At 40.2% G+C, this 19,558-nt stretch overlaps 1 pseudogene across 1 annotated transcript; it reads right to left on the minus strand.

The window, feature by feature from the left end:
- Positions 1–6,280: 6,280 nt before the first annotated feature.
- On the minus strand, positions 6,281–17,828 carry LOC146318475 (uncharacterized; annotated as a pseudogene). Its single transcript, XR_014771650.1, has 2 exons — positions 17,561–17,828; positions 6,281–7,025 (listed from the first exon to the last, which is right to left on the minus strand). The product of XR_014771650.1 is annotated as an uncharacterized LOC146318475 (transcript).
- Between the last annotated feature and the right edge of the window lie 1,730 nt (positions 17,829–19,558).

Raw genomic sequence — 19,558 nt, forward strand, 5'->3', positions numbered from 1 at the left:
TAATAATTGTCTTTGCACAGTTAAATCTACCTTAGTTTGCTTCAAGAATTTAGATTATGTCCATAATCCAAATGGAGCTTCTCAGCACAAGATCAAAGTCATTACGAAGATCCGGATAGCTTTGGTAGTTGATTGGTAACATCAAATTGCACCCACATGTATGTGCCTGAGGTCGACACTGGAATTCAGATGTTTCTATGAACTGAACACTGATGGGGTGTCCAAACAGCATATCTGCCCCAGTGCAGAAGCGGAGGAATGACTTCAAAGTAGTCTTGTCTGATTCCCTGATGTACCTCTTCAGATGTCTTGCCACAGAGTTCTGAAGTGCGGTCATCTGTTCAGGGAATTTCAGAAGTTCCTTAACACGTTTTGGTGTTGGTGCACGTTCCTCCATTATCTCAACAAGCCTCTGTGGATACAAAGTATCTGCCAAAGTTTTCAAGATGGGCTTCCAGCATTCAATAACAAACATTGGAGTCTGGATTAGGGTTTTGTGTCCTAACTGTGAGATTAATCCGGCCATTGTGTCTTCAGAGGCAAGGTAGTGGCAGTCATGTGCATCCAGCACATCCATCAGGTCATCTTTGTCAACAGACTCGAATGATTCCAGTGCAAGCTCAAGAATTTTCCTCTCTTCTTTTGAGACATACTGCAGGAAGCCATCTGTCACACTGCTGTAACTTGTACTATAGAGAGCTTCCTCCAAAAATGGAAGAGGGAGAAGCAGTGGAAAATACCTGACAGTTGTCCAACCCATAACAAGAATCCTTGCAACTGCCTGCCATTCCTGGACTTGATATTCATGCCTAAGGTAAGGTGTTTTCACTTCGGTACCTACTGTGCATTTGCTGTAAAATTCTCCCCAAAATTCTGAGAGGCAATCACGTAAAACACCGGAGCCTTCCCCCTCTTCCAGTTTCCCATTGGGGAGTTTTCTTTTGATGTGCACATCTTTGTTCATGATATCTGGGTCAATAAAGGCTGCCAAGAGGTCAGCAAGGCAGTTACCCCTTCGCACGACAATGACGACCTTTGGTTTTAATCCCTCCCAAGGCAAAGTGTCATCCAGTTCAAAAGGATCACTGGGTGATGCTCCAACTGTCACTTCACTATCATTGGAATTGTTAAGCAGCATCTCTCCAGCTTGGGTCTCAGGAATAACATCTGTTACATATGCACCTGGGTCTTCTTGTCCTATACTGTTAGACTCTGTTGTCATTTCTGGGTTTCCTTGGTCTGGTCTTATTTCTTCAGCATGCAATCCTCTTCCTTGTTCCTCGACTTCATCTCTGATATGGTCATGAAGCATCTGCATATTTGATATATCTTCATCCAACAGTATGACATCAGATTCCTGTAGTAAAGATAAATCAATAGTTATGACCTCTGGCTCTGATGCCTGAACTTGGCTAAGATCCTGGGCAACATTTCCTGTGACTTCTGAGGTTGTTGCTGGGGGATGATCAGTTGAGTTGTCCTCGTCTTGAGCATCTTTCTTGGTGTATTTGGTGTAGAGGTACAATCTCAGTATTTTTACTTTGTTTTTCTCATACAGGTCCTCCACTGTGCAGTCTTGGTCAATCTCGTTTTGTGAAAAGTCACAAATGTAACACACATGATCCTCTAGCTTCAGCGACTTGGAGGCCCCATTTGGGAAAAAAAGAGATTCTGCCATTTCTTGGATCTCTCTAACTGTAGTGTATCTGTCAACACTGACATGCCTGGTTCCACCTCCCTTCACAGCTCGTACCTGTTTGAAGTCATTTTCTTTTTTGCTGAAGTTCATCCATCCAATTTCTAGCCTTCTTGCCCGTCTTTTTGCATTTTTATTCCCTATTAATTTCTCTGAAGACTCTGTTCTTTTAACAGCCTTGCTATCTGGAACACAGACCTTTGTCCTTATTCTTTCAAGCAGCTGACCTCTCCTGGATGTTCCTTGATCTGAACTATGAGTTTTGAGACAGAAGGCAACAGCTGCCAATCTGTCTCCATAAAGTGGGATGTACTTTGACAGATCCTGTTCGGACATCAGTGGAATTACTGAAGAATCAATCTGCAAAACATCAACATTTTTGTTTTCAACTTGGGGGCCAAATTATTTAGCAAATTTAATCATCACAGAAAAACATGTGAAGGTTGTTCTATTCCTCCAAAAAATGCAATGAAAGACTCAGAAATTATTTTGTACCAGTACCAACAAATTCTACACAAATAATGATTTAAATTAGACTATCCTTGTGTACACAGGCTTAGTTCGGACTGTTTTTTTTTATTTTAGTACAAAACTTCAGCAACACCAGCAAACCTTTCCTCTTGACTATACCACCAAGTGTTACGGCAATCTTTAATTCTATGGCAGTCATATATTTTAAAATTAAAGAGCTCAATAAGCTTCACATGACAATCAGTCTTTTTCTACAGATTCTTGTGGAGTATGAAATGTATTTTACGCTCTCTCTCTCTCTCTCTCTTTAACTATTTCATGTTTTACAACAAACTATTCTTTGCTGTGTGGCTCATTTTTTTCCTGGCTGTGAATAACATTATGGGCAGGACATTCTTAACAGTATCGTTCCAAAATCTGGGGGAAGAATAGCTCACCTTGTCATTTTTTAGTTTTTTTATGATTTCTTCTTGAATTCCACGGTCCCGCAGAAACTGCAGGAAGGCATCTTCCTCTCTCTCCATTTCATATGTCGCCTTTAGAAACAACCAAATGTAACAATTTTCAGATATGACAGAAAAAATGATTCTGTAACAATAAAAAATCTTATAAAAATTAACATAAACATGACTGAATCATAACTTCTTGACCATAAAAACATGAAAACACAAAATATTGTGTTCTTACTAACTGCAACTGGCCTCCATGCTGTATTTACATAACTACTCAAATATTAGAATATCAATATGAAAAACCAAACGTCACTCCCAGCTGACCCCCTGGCACATTATTCCATTCGTCACATATGCACTGTGCACTGTCCCTGTGCTGTACAGGTGTTGGTGGATGCCAGTAAGGGACTAATCAAGTTTACTACCTCTGGCTTCACGAAAGATTCTCCAGCCTCTCATAGCATTATTATTTATATTACATTCGCCATGTCAATAATAACAAAGGTTTCTAGGCTACTCTTGAATATTAAAGCAGGCTATAATTACCTTTATTCACGAATAACTGCCCGCTCCATATAGACAACCATCCCGCTACCGAAGGTGAATTATTTATTTATTTTCTCGTGGCCACGCATTAACTATCTCGTGGCCGCGCGTTAACTATCTCGTGGCCGCGCATTATTATCTCGTGGCCACGCATTAAGTATCTCGTGGCCACGCGTTATTATCTCGTGGCCACGCATTAAGTATCTCGTGGCCACGCGTTATTATCTCGTGGCCACGAGATAGTAATGCGTGGCCACGCATTATTTTTTTTTTCATCCAATGTCACCAGAGGGGCTCCGTACATTTCAGTGATCTCATTGGAACATTTGTAGTATTTTGATAGTATTATACACGCCCTGACCAAAAAAGTCACACACTGTAATATTTCTTTGCACCACCTTTAGCTTTGATTACAGCATATTTGATTACATTACATTCAGTATGTTATAGTTTCAATAAGCTTATGCAGTGTCACAACATTTATTTCTGTCCAGAGTTGCAATCATTTTTCACTAAGATCTTGTATTGATGATGGGAGAGTCAGACCTCTGTGTAAAGTCTTCTCCAGCACATCCCAAAGATTCTCAGTGGGGTTCAGGTCTGGACTCTGTGGTGGACAGTCCATGTGTGAAAATGATGTCTCATGCTCCCTGAACCACTCTTTCACTATTTGAGCCTCATGAATCCTGACATTGTCATCTTGGAATATATCCGTGTCATCATTGAGTATATTCAGGTCGTGAGCTGACATCATTTTTTGGGAACATAACGTTGTTGAACCTCGACCTGAGCAACTGAAGCAACCACAGATCATAACACTGCCCCCACAGGCTTGTACAGTAGGTACTAGGCATGATGGGAGCATCACTGCATCCACCTCTCTTCTTACCCTGATGCCCCCATCACTCTGGAACAGGGTAAATCTGGACTCAGATCACAGGACCTTTTTCCATTGATCCACAGTCCAATCTTTATGCTCCATAGCAAACTGAAACCTTTTTTCTGATTCTTCCCGGAAGATGATGGTTCACAGGTTTTAATAATGTGTTGGACAGTTTTTAACCCAGTTTTAGTACATTCATCAATCTCCTTAGTTGTTTTCTTTGCTTGATGCAGGTGCAATTTGAACCTTCTGAAACAGAGGAACATCTTTTCCTCGACCACAGGATATGTCTTCTGACATGGTTGTTTAATAAATGAGAAGTTGCTCACTGCATAAGTTATAGTTCAATAACTTGTTACCAGCTGAAACATTAATCACAGCAGTAATTATCCAGTGGAAACCTCTTACCTTTGCTTAGTTAAATCCAGGTGGTGACTGTTTTTGGACCAGGCAGTGTATATTTTTAATTAATTTTCATTAAAAATGATATTTCTGACATTCTCCTGCATATCACTAGATGGAGCTTCACGTACCACCACTAGTACACATACCACAGTTTGAGAATCAATAGTCTAAATAATTCTTCATCGCCGCGCAATAACAATCATTTCTGTACCGCTGCTGTTAACATTATCTGAAGTCTGAAGTCATCTTCAGCTGTTTTACATTTTCCCTTTACTTTAGCAGCCAGGTATGAGAAATCAGATGGTGTAATCTAATGTTACAGACTGTTGGTACAGTCTGTGAATCATATTATTTTGCTTGCCCCACACTGATACAAAAAATGCATGCCACTTATTATCTTAACTGTATATTATGTCAATGATGACATAAATCCAGTCATGACTATTTTATGTTTTAGGTCAAGTACTTCGGTAAAAATACTGATTGTCCAGTGCAGGGAAAGGGGTAAGTAACACAGGAAGTAAAATAACAGAGCAGTTTGTCATCATTGTAAAGTGATTTTGATTTTGAGTGCATCTTTCCATAGCGTGTCATATGATTTTTCAACAGCAAATACATTTCTTTATCAGTCTGAGCTGATTCCAGACATGAGGCATCATCCCTCTCCCTTTACCAAATCCACGTTGAAAGGTAGAGAATAGATCTTTACACTCTGGGAAGTGTGTGAATCTCTACTAACCAGTTAGAAACTCCATGTGATATGTTTAAATGTCAAATGTCAAATACTTCACATTGTTATCATTCTGTTTATTATTTTTAAACTTAAAAAAACCCCAAAACCCACCCCTCACGGCCCTGGACCAAGACAGACAATAATACAAACAGACATTACATAAAACTAAACCTACATGCATCATACATTGCAAATGTTCACCTACACACACATATCCATACAGTGAGACAGTATAATATATCAGCTACAATCAACACAGAGCATCTTGGATTAGTGCTCATTATTCATATTTGTTGACTGGGCCTGACAGAGTGTATCTCAGTTTCCCCATTGTAATGGAAACATCAGTTCTTACATCCACATTTCAAGAGAAGGGGTTTGTTAGACTTCCAGTTCCTGAGTATTAACCAGCAACCCATGAAACTTGCAAACTTGCAATACAAAATATCAAGTGAGACCAACCAGTAGGTCATGAGACACATTTGAGTCATACATGGAAAAGGTATGAATTACAAAACTACAATGTTCCCTCTACAGAAATGTCAGTCCCAACATCATTTTTCCTTGCTCTTCTGATTCTGGAGCTTAATGTTGGGTCAGTATTTTGAAGTGCATTACAAATTTTGAAATGTGACCTCTTTTAAAAAGGTTTATTGCAGACAGCTTTGGCTGGCGACTTTAAATGAGAACAAATTTCCCACAAAACGGAGGTTTGTAAAAATGCTTTGTATTTTTATATCAAAATCATGGAAAATCTGTGCTTACATAACTTTCAGCAGAGCACAGCACCAAAGCCAACTCATTAGTCAGCTCATATGCAACAGTATGGTACATCAGTGTGTCATCGGGTGTTTGCCAGCTCAAACTGACTGATTCAGCAGCTAGCTAATGTTAGCTACATGGAGCATGAGCTGGGCTGGTGGCCGGGCCTCACTGATTAATGTTACTGTGCAAAAGAAAAACATAAAGACTTTATTTACTGATTTGGAAGTTGGGTGTTGCTGCTTCTGCTATCACTTTTTTTGGGTTTTCACGTGTGTGTGTGTGTGTGTGTGTGTGTGTGACATCACTATTAGCTGAACATACTGTAATATTGTAATTCTGTCCTCTCAGAAACCTTTAGTCAATCTCTCACCAGCAGAGATTTTTCTCTTGTGTGGACTGTCATGTGTTGAGTCAAATTTCCTTGTTGTGCAAATCTCTCACCACAAACAGGACAACTGCATGGTTTCTCCCTGGTGTGGACTGTCAAGTGCTGTGTCAGATTTCCCTTCTGACTAAATCTTTTATCACAGAGAGAACAACTGAAGGGTTTCTCTCCAGTGTGACATCTCATGTGAGTCTGCAGGTGGTGCTTCTGGCCAAATCTTTTACCACATTTTGAGCAGCTAAATAATTTATTGTTGGTATTACGTCCTGTATCATTTACAGGAGCTTTAGTTCCCCTAGTGTTAACATCTGTCTGATGTTTCCAGTTATCACCACAGCCTTCAGTCACAGCTTCAGATCCAGACAGGCATTTAAAACCAGATCCTGCTTTTCCATCATTTTCTGTTTTCATGTGTTGAGTGGAGCTGCTGGCTGGAGCATCTGCCCCTCTCTTGTCCTCAGTCTGTCTGTGGTGAAGCTGTGAGGAGCGAGGTTTCTCCTCATCATCCTCACTCTTCACAGGGAACTTGGTACTCTCTTCATGCAGCTGTTCACCCGCTTGACTGCCCCATGCATCATCCTGTTCTTCTTTAATGTGCAGGTGCTCTGGGTGCTGGTGCTCCATGCTGAAGATCCATTCCTGCTGCTCCTCTTTAATCACCAATGGCTGCTGGACCTCTGATGAAAACACTGAAACACACACACACACACAGAGTCAACTGTTAGTCAACCCAAACATCATATCTGTAGTCATGTTTAATGAGATGAGTGGGGCTGTCTGAGGGGCAGTAAAATAAAAAGGGCAAGGGCATGCAGAAAGTCGTGATGCATTTATGTTGTAACAGGTCTAAATCCTGTTTAAGATTAAAATGGTTATCAAACAACAATGTCCTACCTAAACATTATGGATTATTAATACCAACACTCTAATTCCAATTGTTTGGTCAATTCTTTAAGAAATCATATATATGAAATCTATGTAATTTATGACATGTTTTGATTTGCTTTAATTTTTCTAATTTCTAGACTTGCTCTGTGCCACAAAACAGCCTTGTCCCAGACAAGAATTCACAACTTCAAACAATTTAAAAATGTGTTAAAAACCTTCAAAATATAAAACTAACAATACATACTGATTGTAGAGGTGCAAAAATGTGCTATTATAATCATCTTTGTTTTAAAGTATATTTCACAACAAAACTGCACTGCAAAGAAAAATAAAACCACTCATCAAAAACCAAATATTTCTTCATATTTACATTGTTGGCCCTTACCACTGGTAGATTTGGTTCATATATTATTTTTAAAAGGGGAAGTAGTAGGTATGTGACCACCTCTACAGCACAGCTCCACCACAACTTGCCCCAACCACCCTCCAATAAAGACCAACAAGGATCAAACATGTCCACAGACCATATCACTTCTAGTCGCATTTTTACGCAAGTACTTACTGTGAACTGCAATGAGATTAACACACCAAGAAACATGAATGTGACTGAACAAACTCTCTAACAAGATGATGTAAATATCTAATGTAGCATTTTCAGGACAAATATTAAGCTGCAAAAGAAATCATAGACTGAGAAAATTCTCCTGCTTCTTAACTATTGGAAAATATATACTCACAAAGCTGGAAGCAGGGCAGTTTTTCATTTTACAACACATTAAGGACTTAAACTTTCAAGCCAGGACTTTTCAGTGTATTTTCAGTGTGATATTAGTGGCTTTACTTCAATATTTGGCATCACTGGGCAAAAGTTCCATAATAACCTTTAGTCCAATCATAACGTGATTAATGTGGTCTGAGACAAAACTAGACTTCTGCTCCTCCTCTTGGCTGCTGTGGTGGGACTCATTCTCATAACGTCAGTATTTGATGACCTGAGACTCAACAATCACTCTCTTTCTCCAGAATCGCATTCACACCTTCACACCTTGAAGAAAAGGATCTCTATGGATGACTATAACTACCAAAAATAAATAAGTTCATAAAATTTAAAATTAATCAGGAAAGTAAATAAATCTGGGAATAAATACAAATACAAAGGTAAAAAAATACTTCCTGGTTTTGCTGCTTCAAAATAAAAGTTTCTATATAACAAAATAATGGGTTACCTTTATTGTGAAGAAGTTTATCCACTGTTTTACAGCCACTCAACTCCAGCTAAGTTCATTTTCATTTAAAAGGCACACCTTCAACAGGTAGCCCTGTTGTTATAGAATTGAGAATCTCTTTCATGCTGAGCTGAAGTGCCGAGTCAAACCGAGCCAGATCGGCATGTGTGTATGGAAAGAGGTTATATGACTAGTTCCTCAGTCTAGTCTAGGTATGTACTGATTGTTAAACAACTCACCGGGTTGTACTGACATAAACTGTTGAAATAAATTTTACTATTTTGAGTATCTTTTGTTTTATAACACGGATAGTTGCTAGCGGCATAAAGGTAATTTGTCCTAACTTGCATAAGAAAAATTTATTCAAGTGACAATTTATGTCCTTCATAATTATACTAAATCTGATCTATTTGTACCAGAGATGTTCTTCAAATGGGTGTGTACCTTTTAGAAAATAGTGTAAAATCGGCATCAGTGGTGTGTCACATTCCCCGACAATCCTGATTTGCATTTGTATAGCTCACAGCATTTACATGTGAAAGCATCCTGAAGACGCAGCAGGGCCCGGGGGCATCAGCTGCCAAGCTTCTCAGACGTGTAAAACAATTCCTAGCAGTTTTCTGTTCTGCCTGCAAATTCTCATATACAGCCATAAACCTGAACTTCCATGAACATTAACAGAGCTGTTTACTGACAAAAATCACACTTCTCCTGCAGCAAATGATACAGTTATTATCATATAAGTCTTTAAAAATTTGAACTCTCTGAATGGGGCTAGGCAATATACCATTTTCACAGCAGCCATACTCATATGAAATAGTAGGTAAACACAGGTGTTACAATGATATTAAAGGACCAGTGTGTAGGATTTATTGTACATTCACCTCGTCCTCAGATGGTCTTGTTTGCTGAGTTGGGAAGTCGTTGTTTGACTTTGGTGTGTTTACAAGCTTTTAAGTTGTATGTGGAAAAAAAACATGGATGCTGAATCCATTTGTAGGCTGCCTGCAGTGTTAGAATGTTCATGCTAATAAATAACTTTTCTAACTACTCTTTACAGCCAGCAGCTAATGGTTACAACCTAATACCGGATTACAAATTACATGTGAGCAACACATGATTACACAATACATGAATTAATACAAAGCTCTCAACATAACCTTTACTTTTGTCCACCATCTTTCTGTGTATGACAACAGATTATCCTGACATCACATGAATGCAAGATTAGTAGCATCTAGTGCTGAGCTTGCAGACTGCTGACACCCTCTCACCCTCCCCTTCCCACCTCACAGGACAAACTACACTGGTCATGAAACGTGACTGCATGACACCTACAATCGCTGCACATCATTATTAATTATTATTAATTATTATTATTAATATTATCACAGTATCATTACTATTATTAACAATCTATGTGAAACTTGCATTGTGCTGCTGTATGCTGGTTCTAGTAAATGGCCACCAATCAGAAGCCTGGATCAACTCCACATTTCTGACCTGTTAAAAGAACGTTTTTCTTCGCCAGTCCTCTCAGTGCTTGTCCTTGGTGGCAATACAGAGTAGGTCTAGGCCTGCTTCATTTGAGACATACCCTGAGATAACTTGTTGTGATTTGGTGTTACACACATAAAACTAAATTGAACTGAAACTGGCAAAAGGCTGTATCTAAAGCTAGTGTTTGGTTCATTTCTGGGTAGGGCTGGAACGATCACCGATCAAATCATATATTGGCGATTGGAAGGTTGCCAGGCAATTTGCTGTTTATCAAGGCGATTTTGAAAAAAAAAAAATGGCGCTCTACTGTGCATTAAGAGATGTTTCTGGAGAAAATACATGACTGTTAGAGAAGCCCCGTTTACAAACAGACCTACAATCCACATTCTCTCTCCTCTCCTCTCCTCTCCTCTCCTCTCCTCTCCTCTCCTCTCCTCTCCTCTCAGCGCAGGGTACACTGTCAACCAGCCCTGTGACAGTGACAGGGCGCATCTCTTTGATTCGAACTGACACAGCCCGTTTGCTCATGCTTCGGGGTCGTTCAACAGAGTAGGCTAATTGCAAATAAATATTGTTTTAATGCGAAACTACTGAAATGTTCACACAAGGGCTTTCATAAATTCCTACAGTGTTGCGGCACTGCCGCCTTTGCAGGTTAAAAGTTAATGACAGCGACTTGAAGTGAGGAGGAGCAACACGTCTCTGGCTTGTCAGCGCAGCGGTGTCGCTCACTTTTGCATGTGATGCAAAACATTAAAAATAACATCATTATAACAAAAAGTATAAACCTGCAGTGCTTGAAGTGCTAGCTTGGGGGATCGGGAGTTTTGTGGCTTCAGCAGGATGATGAAGACGAAGGTGCGCAAATAAATTGGTTGTCTGAACATTTTTCACGGACACACATTTGTTGCATATTTTGCAGATAGGCTTTGTTGTGTCCGTTGGCTCACCTCTGGCATCTGGGATAAACCCAAAAAACTCCCAAATTGGAGATGTGGCGTTTTTCTTTGCCACCAAAGCCACAGCGGTGTCAGTGTTGGCAGTGTTGCTGACTGGTAGCGATCAACATAAGACACGTGCCAAGGACACGTGCCGCCCCTGCCCCCTTGTCAATTTAATCGTGTATTGGCAATCTAGAGCAATGACAATCTACAATTTGAAATTTAGAGGCAATCGCATGGCCCTATTTCTGGGCTACTGTAGAAACATGGCGATGCAACATGGTGGACTCCATGCAAGAGCACCTGCTCCCTCTGTAGATATAAAGGGCTCTTATTTTTTATTTTCAGGTATACACTTATGAAAACATACTTATAAAATATTATATTACATTTATGTAATATTTTGCTAATAAATCATTTCCGCACAAAATTAGATGTCTGTTTCATGACTGTCCATATACTTCTGTGTGTCCTTTACGTTAGTGAAGATGTTAAGCAACACAACCACTAGAGGGTGCAAATCACAGTCAAAAGCTACCCCAAAAAGAAGACTCGAAAGTTTCCTTACACTTATAATAGAACCACACAGAGGATTGCTACTCAACTTTGCTGCCAATTTTGCCCAATGGCCACTTGTGGTTTTGCAAAAAAAATTCCCCACCAGCCCAACAAGCATTTCCCCCCATAGGCCACAGTTATAATAGGGATGTTCCTGGTGACTAATTTCCCAGCCAATTAAATGCAAATTTTTATTTAGACTAGTCGACTAGTCTAACAGTAAGAAAACACATGGAAACACATGAAAAGTTACAATTTAGCACAATTTATTAACTCATCATGTTAAACACTGTCTGAAAAAATAATGTGTGTATTAAGAGCCATTTGTCTACAATCGCTAAATTGTATTTTAAATGCTGCTGAAATGTGTGCCACAGGAACATTTCACATTAACTTACAAAACATGACAAAAACTCACTGAACGTTTCGCCTTTTCAGACTGAAAAGGATCACAGAGTCTACAGGCAAATTATATTTACGTTTACCCAGAGCTGACGTTAGCTGTAGCCTGCTAAAGAGTACTAATAGCAGCAGCAGCTGCTCTGCTTGCAGGTAAATGTCCGTGTCTGAGCTGAATGTGGTCACATGTTGCTCCAGTCAAGCGGTTATATATTACTTTATTCTGTTACAATCTACATTCAACTTTATTTCCATTTTCTATATCAAAACACTGACAAACCACACTAATTTTACGAGCTAGCATCAGTTTGACTTTGCTGATAAAAACATTCAAGGTTGTGTGGGCCATCGGGCTGAGCAAGAGAGGTCGCTGACTGATGAGGTCACAGCCCCAATTAGTGGCAGGTGGCTGCATTACACCTTAGAGGCAATAGATGTCACTGTGCATGAATAAAATATTGCTAAATAGTCTAATTGGCCTCTCTCAAGGAGTTGGGTTCCAGAGCCCCGACTGTGCGTGGAGGTGAGCCCAAATATCTCTAGCCGGTACCACTCAATCTCCTGCACTAGTTCAGGCTCCTTCCCCTCCAGCGAGGTGACATTCCATGTCCCCACTGTGAGATTCCATGTCCTGGGATTGGGTCGTCGGGGCCCCTGCCCACGACTGCCACCCAAACCACACTGCATCGGCCCCTTCTGAACCCTCCCACGGTTGATGGGCCTACAGGAAGGCGGGCCCATGTCACTCATTTGGGCTGGGCCCGGCTGGGTCCCGTGGGCAAAGACCCGGTCACCAGGCGCTCGCCTGCAAGCCCCAACCCCAGGCCTGGCTCCAGGGTGGGGCCCTGGTAACGCCAATCCGGGCGACGTAGACATCCCTGATCTTAGACTATTCATTGGGGGCATTGGAACCGCTCTTAGTCTGACCCGTCACCTAGGACCTGTTTGCCTTGGGAGACCCTGCCAGGGGCAACAAGCCCCCGACAACATACCTCCTAAGATCATTCAGGTTCTCAAACCCCTCCACCACGATAAGGTGGCGGTTCAAGGAGGGGCTGAGGTGGCTTGGGCATCTGTATCGGATGCCTCCTGGGCGCCTCCCTGGGGAGGTGTTCTGGGCATGCCCCACTGGGAGGAGGCCCTGGGGAAGACCCAGGACACGCTGGAGTAACTATGTCGCTCAGCTGGCCTGGGAACGCCTTGGGGTCCCTCTGGAAGACCTGGAGGAAGTGTCCAGGGAGAGGGAAGTCTGGGCGTCCCTGCTCAGACTGCTGCCTCCACGACCTAGCCCCGGATAAGCGGAAGACAATGGATGGATGGACGGATGGAGTTTAATTGGCTAGTATTTCTGGTGAGGGTGGCGGCGTTTAATCATGTAGCTGACTAATCATGCAAATCCCTTGTTTATAAAACTGTTAACAGGACACCTTGAACTGCAAACAGTCAGTTATGATTCTTTCTATATGAATTTTTGATCATGGCGGTTTTATATTTGTGTAACATTCCTCATGCCGAAAAAAAAGCTATTAAAAATCCATGATGTCATCACGATGTAAAGTCTAGGGGCAGAGTGAGAATTTGCAGGTGAGGGCAAGGGGGGAAACAGTACTGTGCATATATAGTGTGCCGTATAACCAGGAGGTAAACCCAGAAACTAGAAAACTTTTCTGGCTTAGTGCCAGGTGCTAATGCTGTCTAGTTCCTTATAATATATTGATGAAAGACAAACAACAAACATGACAAACAACAAACATGGCGCTGCTAGTAGGGGTTCTAATAATGTATCTCTTGAAAAAAAAAGCACAAGCAGAGAGTGATGTAGAAGGCGGTGGTCTGTGAAGACATTAAATACACTGTCACATGTGGAGTGGAGAGAGAATTAATTTCCAATATTTGTGCATTTATAAAATTGTGTGTCTTGTAATAATAATAATAATAATAATGCATTTTATTCATAGGCGCCTTTCTTGACACTCAAGGTGACCTTACATCATCAAACATAAAAGCAGACACAATATTAAAAGTAGAGATGCACCGATTTCAATTTTCTTAGCCGATTACGATTTCCGATTTTTATAAAGGTCTGACCTGCTGATTCCGATTTTGGCCGATTCCAATTTTCAGTCTTTCTAAGAACTGTTATTGACAGCATTCACAAATATTTTTGCAACTTTTCTTGTAAAAATTAAATCAAATGTTCATAATAAGACACTGACTATTAAATATTCATTAAATACTATTTAAATTTTCTCCAAAGTCCTCCAGGTTACAGCCAGGGCTTATTATACTTTTACATTAAGATTATGAATCAGCTGAATGGGATGACTCGCGAAATCCCACGGGATTCCATGATTTCGTGGGATTTCACGGGACACGATTTCACGTGATCTCCTGTGGAAGCAGATGTAAACAAACCGGAGACGGACGCGGTGCAACAGTTTGCTGTAGTAAAACTTTGCTGTGAGAAAAACAGACACAGAAGTTAAATGAGTCTGGATGAGAAAATGTTTGAGGAGACACATCAACACAGGTTGTTTATTCTTCAGCCAGAACAGGAGGTGAGATCCTGAGGGAGTTAGCCAGTTTAAACAGATGGGTTTTGAGTTTGGATTTGAAATGTGGTAGTGAGTCTGTGTTATGGAGGTCAGGTAGGAGTGAGTTCCAGGTAACAAGACGAGCAGGGGGGACAGTGAGATGGACGGAGGAAGAGGATCTGAGGGTGCAGGCGGGTGTAGCAATGTGGAGGAGGTCAGAGAGATATGGAGGGGTAAAGTTGTGGACAGCTTTGAGGGTAAGGAGTATTTTGTAGTTGATGCGATGTGTGATGGGGAGCCAGTGGAGCTGTTGTAGAATAGGTGTGATGTGATGGATTAGAGGGGTGCATGTAAAGATACGGGCGGCTGAGTTTTGAACCAGTTGTAATTTATGGAGGGTTTTATGCGGAAGGCCAAAGAGAAGAGAGTTGTAATAATCTAAACGGGAGGTGACCAAACTGTGAACAAGAACAGCAGTTGAGTGAGGAGTAAGAGAAGGACGGAGCCAGTTGTTGTTACGAAGATGGAAGTAGGCAGACCGAGTGATGTTATTGACATGGGAGGCGAAGGAGAGGGTGCTGTCGAGGATGACACCCAGACTCTTAACCTGAGGGGAGGGAGAGATGGAGGAGTTATCGATGAGAATAGAGAAATTATGGAGTTTGTTCAATCTAGATTTTGTGCCTATTAAGAGAAGTTCTGTTTTATTGCAATTTAATTTCAGGATGTTTGAGGTGAACCAGGATTTAATTTTAAGGAGGCAATTGGTGAGGGACGTGACCTGAGGTGACGGGGACTAGTGGTCATGTTTCACTTCTGTTGGCTACGCTGCTACACTCCCAATAACAAACTGAAGGTATTGATATATTTGATCCATATCAGTAAACTTTCAGGAAACAAAATGAAAACAGAGTACAGACAGAAGTCTCTGTCTATATCCAGTGTTTCCCCTATAGTTTATTTGGGAGGGCGCCCCGCCCCCCCAACAGACGCCCCCCGCCCTGCCAACAGGACCCCCACCCAGAAATTCAAGTTGTAGATTTTTTTTTTTATTCCATTATTTAATTTTTATTTTAATCAAAAGGGCCTATAACATGTGTTCTTTTTATCAAATAAAAAAGCTAACTCTAATTTGTGTGATTTCAGAGTCGAATGCGTTGCTATCATTTCATTACATTCATTACAGTGCATTTCTCCTTTCCTCTGTGACAGGCGGGTCCCCACCCCTCGCTCCTCTCTCACAGCACACACCGATGCACCGGTACAGACAAACCCACCCACACTCAGAGAGCGGAGGAGTTTCCTACCGTTACGGTTAAAAACAACAACAAACAAACAAAAATTGTAAATGGAGGTTCCCCAACTTTTCGCCCCGCCAAGCAAAAATATCGGTGTTTTTTAAATGAACCATACATTGCGAGGCGGGAAGCACAGGTAGCTCTGCAGCCAGTGTTAGCCAAAATGAGAGCACCTCTCCCAGCAGTGACCACAGTGCTTGCCGATCTCCTGCCCCAGTTAACGTCGCCACGACTAGACCCAAACACACCTGTTCAGCCCTCCCACCGAAACACACAGTAAAAAGCTGCAGACGGGTCACCACCATCAGTCTGGCTTTGAGCTGCTGTATTGTCTACATTTTATAGATGTTCTAGTTTTGATGAAAAATGCATCTGCAGGTATAAAATAAGACAATGATAAGCTTTCCTCAGTACACCGGTCATCACTTCTGCTGAACAACCGCCATAGTGTGACGTGCGTGCACAAGCGTAACATATCTGGTGCGACCAATTATGGCCCATTGTGATTGGTCCAGACCTCACATGTGATAATAGCTGAATAAATGTTGTCTTTTTGTCAAATGGAAACTTTTTTGTCTTAAGGGTGTATTAAAATGCTGATTATAATAATTAAAAATAAAAGTAAAAAAAAATATATGTTCTCCCAGTCATTTAAGGTGGGCCCAGGCCCGTTAGGCCCACCCCTAATGCTGCGCCTGATGGATGGATGGATAGATGCATAAATAAATAAATGAATGTATAAATGAATAAAAACAGTATTCCATTGCTAAAATAAAAAAATGTGAACACAAATCAGTGTTAACTGTTTATTCAGGTCCAAATGCTTTGTAATCATGGTAATGGGGTCCTTTGACGAGAGGGTCCTGCAAGGACCCCAACGACAGACCACGTTCATTCCAGCCCAGGCAACCCCCCTCCCAAAGCAAAACAGATATCCATATACATATGTAATGCAGAACATAAAGATCCTTGAAGGAACAATATGTTGCCATTGCACATGCAAAAATGAGCATAGCTGTCCAAATAGCAAGTTGGAACCATAGACTGTATATTATATAGGTTGTAATCCTGGATGAAGCAGGTTGTTTCACCAGACACAACAGAGACATGCAGGCTGCAGGAGCTCTGCAGGAGAGCAGGATGTGGCAGCCTCATAAATTGACAATAACAGGCGAGAAGTCCTCCACTGTCAGTTGATCTGGTTATGACTGTTGTCTGTCAATGTAAAGTTCAGTCTGTTATCCTGAAAACAAAAGCCCACTGCTCTGAAATAACACACTCTGGACGATGAGTTAAGTGGCTGTCTGTCTCACTGCCTGCCAAACTCCATTAACATTTTACTCAATTTAAGTTATAAACATCACAGCTTCTATAAGATTAATGATTTCTTATGACTCATAGACAGACACTCATCCTGCATTAGAAAAAATAGACATTAATTTGAACTCTAATGTGAAATGGACATACAAAACAAATACTTGGAATTTTCAAAAGTATTTCAAATTAGCATGTTTTCTTCACACATTGTGTCATTTTATGATTTATTACAGTACATTCCAATCCGGATCTTTAACGTCCCATTCCATTTAGTGTAGCAGTGTCTTTCCAGTGAGCCAACGAGCACAATAGCAGCATCTTGACTCTGTGTGACCTGAATGGAACAAAGCCTTAATCAGTATCACAGGTAACACGTGTGTTTACTCTGTGTCATGTCACCATGTCTGCTGTCTGAATGCTCTCCAGCCACAGCGCAGGACAACAACTATTGTGTGTCTTGTTTCTCCACGTGTCCCTGAGTGACAGTTTGAGCAGGAGCAGTGTGTGTCTCCTCATCCTGTCTGCAGCCTCAGCAGCAGCTCATGACCGTGTTGGACACTCACCTGTCCTCCGCAGCTTGTCCTCTGGCTCTGACTCCAGCAGCTGTCGGTGGCGGGACTTCATTTCTTCTTCATACTCGTTTATCGTCCTCTCCATGTGTCCAATGATGTCCTCTACTGCCGCGGTGAGCCGCTCGTGGATTAAAACCCTCAGACTCTCCAGTCTCGACATGTCCAACAGTGGACAGCTAACAACAGAGGTGAGAAGACAACTGAAGACTTAGAGCTGTCACTCTGTCAGCCACCGTGTTTACAGCACGTCTTCTTCCTCTTCTTCGTCTTCTTTTTCTTCTTCTTCTTCCTTTTCTTCGTATTTGTATTTATTTCTCTCCTTTTTTTTTGTGCAATACCAACTTTTTGGTGCATACCGCCACCTACCGCAGCGGAGTATGTAGAACAGACTTCAGTTTACACAATAGGCCCTAATATTCAAGTTTATTTGTAAAGCACTGATCCAAACCAGATTCATGAAGTTACACTAGTCTGTAACAGTCTAATAAGATACTATTCGTAGTATTATCGTAGTACTATTTACTATACAATTCAAAGTGGCTTTACTGGCATGACCATTAATGAAGAACAGTATTGCACAAAATGAAACAAGAAAATAAATACTATAATAAAATATCATATATATATGTATATATATGTATATATATATATATATATATATATATATATATATATATATATATATATATATATATATATATGTATGTATATATATGATAATAATAATAATAATATTAATAATAATGATAATAATAATAATAATAATAATAATTATTATTATTATTATTATTATTATTATTTTATTTATTTTTATTTTTTTACGAAAATGTTGGCGTTCCTTTAACAAAACAAATGCAGTTCATGTTTGTTTCACTGTTGATGCTGGATGCTAATAGAACCCACTTCAGGAGAATAAAATGTCTTTTAAAATTATTTCCAGAAACTGGTGGACGGTGTTGACATGGTTGTGACACAGTTCATATTTACATTAAGATACATTAAGATATTCTAAAATTCTAAAACTACCAAAGCTGTCTGTCGTGATGTTAGTATATTTGACTGTGTTGGAAAAAAGTGGGGACACCACTTTGGAACCTTATGAAACATGCAGAGGTCATGGAGATACCAATATGAAATGGTATTACATCTTTTTAATGATAAAAAACATTTAAACCATTTTATTGCTTATGAATGATTGAACCTTTTCTGTGGACACACTGATGTAGATTTTAGTGAGAACACAAGTGTCAGATTTAATAAAATAATGATTAAATTACAGTGAAGAGGATACATTCTATTATTAATCTTCCATAACATCTATAATTTAAAATATATACTTTTTTTTTTATACCTAATGGAAAATACAGTTGGTGGATGTGTAATGTCCCATGTCTCGAAGAATGAGTGATCATTTTTGATAATCTCTCTATCATACACTGATGTCCCCTGTCCTCTCCTCTTCATGTGTACGGTCAGAATTTATATTAACTGAGTCATTTCTTGACAAAGTCCTCCACCAAAGGAATCTGACTGACCTTTAAGGATTTATTTTCATCCACCAGAGGGCGACATGACATCACCAGGCTGAATATACACACTACTTAAACTGACTGACCTTCATCCTCAGTGTGTCCACAGCAGGTTTTAGACATAGAAGTCAAGTTATTTCAAATTCTGGTGGAGAATCATTTCAATAGATACAATTATTTTTGTGGAGGTTAAAATAATGCAATATTTTGATTTAATAAACAACAAAACAAATGAAAACTACATGTTACACCAGTGATAAATGTGTTCCAGATTGTGACACACTATTATCATTTGCATTATAGATGTTATATTTCGTCACTTTTAACACCTGATCGTATGGATTTATTACTTTGTACCTGATAAATATCTACACATATACTATATGAATACACAACACACTCATATATGCACACAAACATACAAATACTAAATGTCTATGTATTGTTCTCCCAGCTCAGT

Source organism: Lutjanus erythropterus, chromosome 12, assembly GCF_056507025.1.
Source record: "Lutjanus erythropterus isolate fLutEry1 chromosome 12, fLutEry1.hap2, whole genome shotgun sequence".
Lineage (NCBI taxonomy): Eukaryota > Metazoa > Chordata > Actinopteri > Lutjaniformes > Lutjanidae > Lutjanus > Lutjanus erythropterus.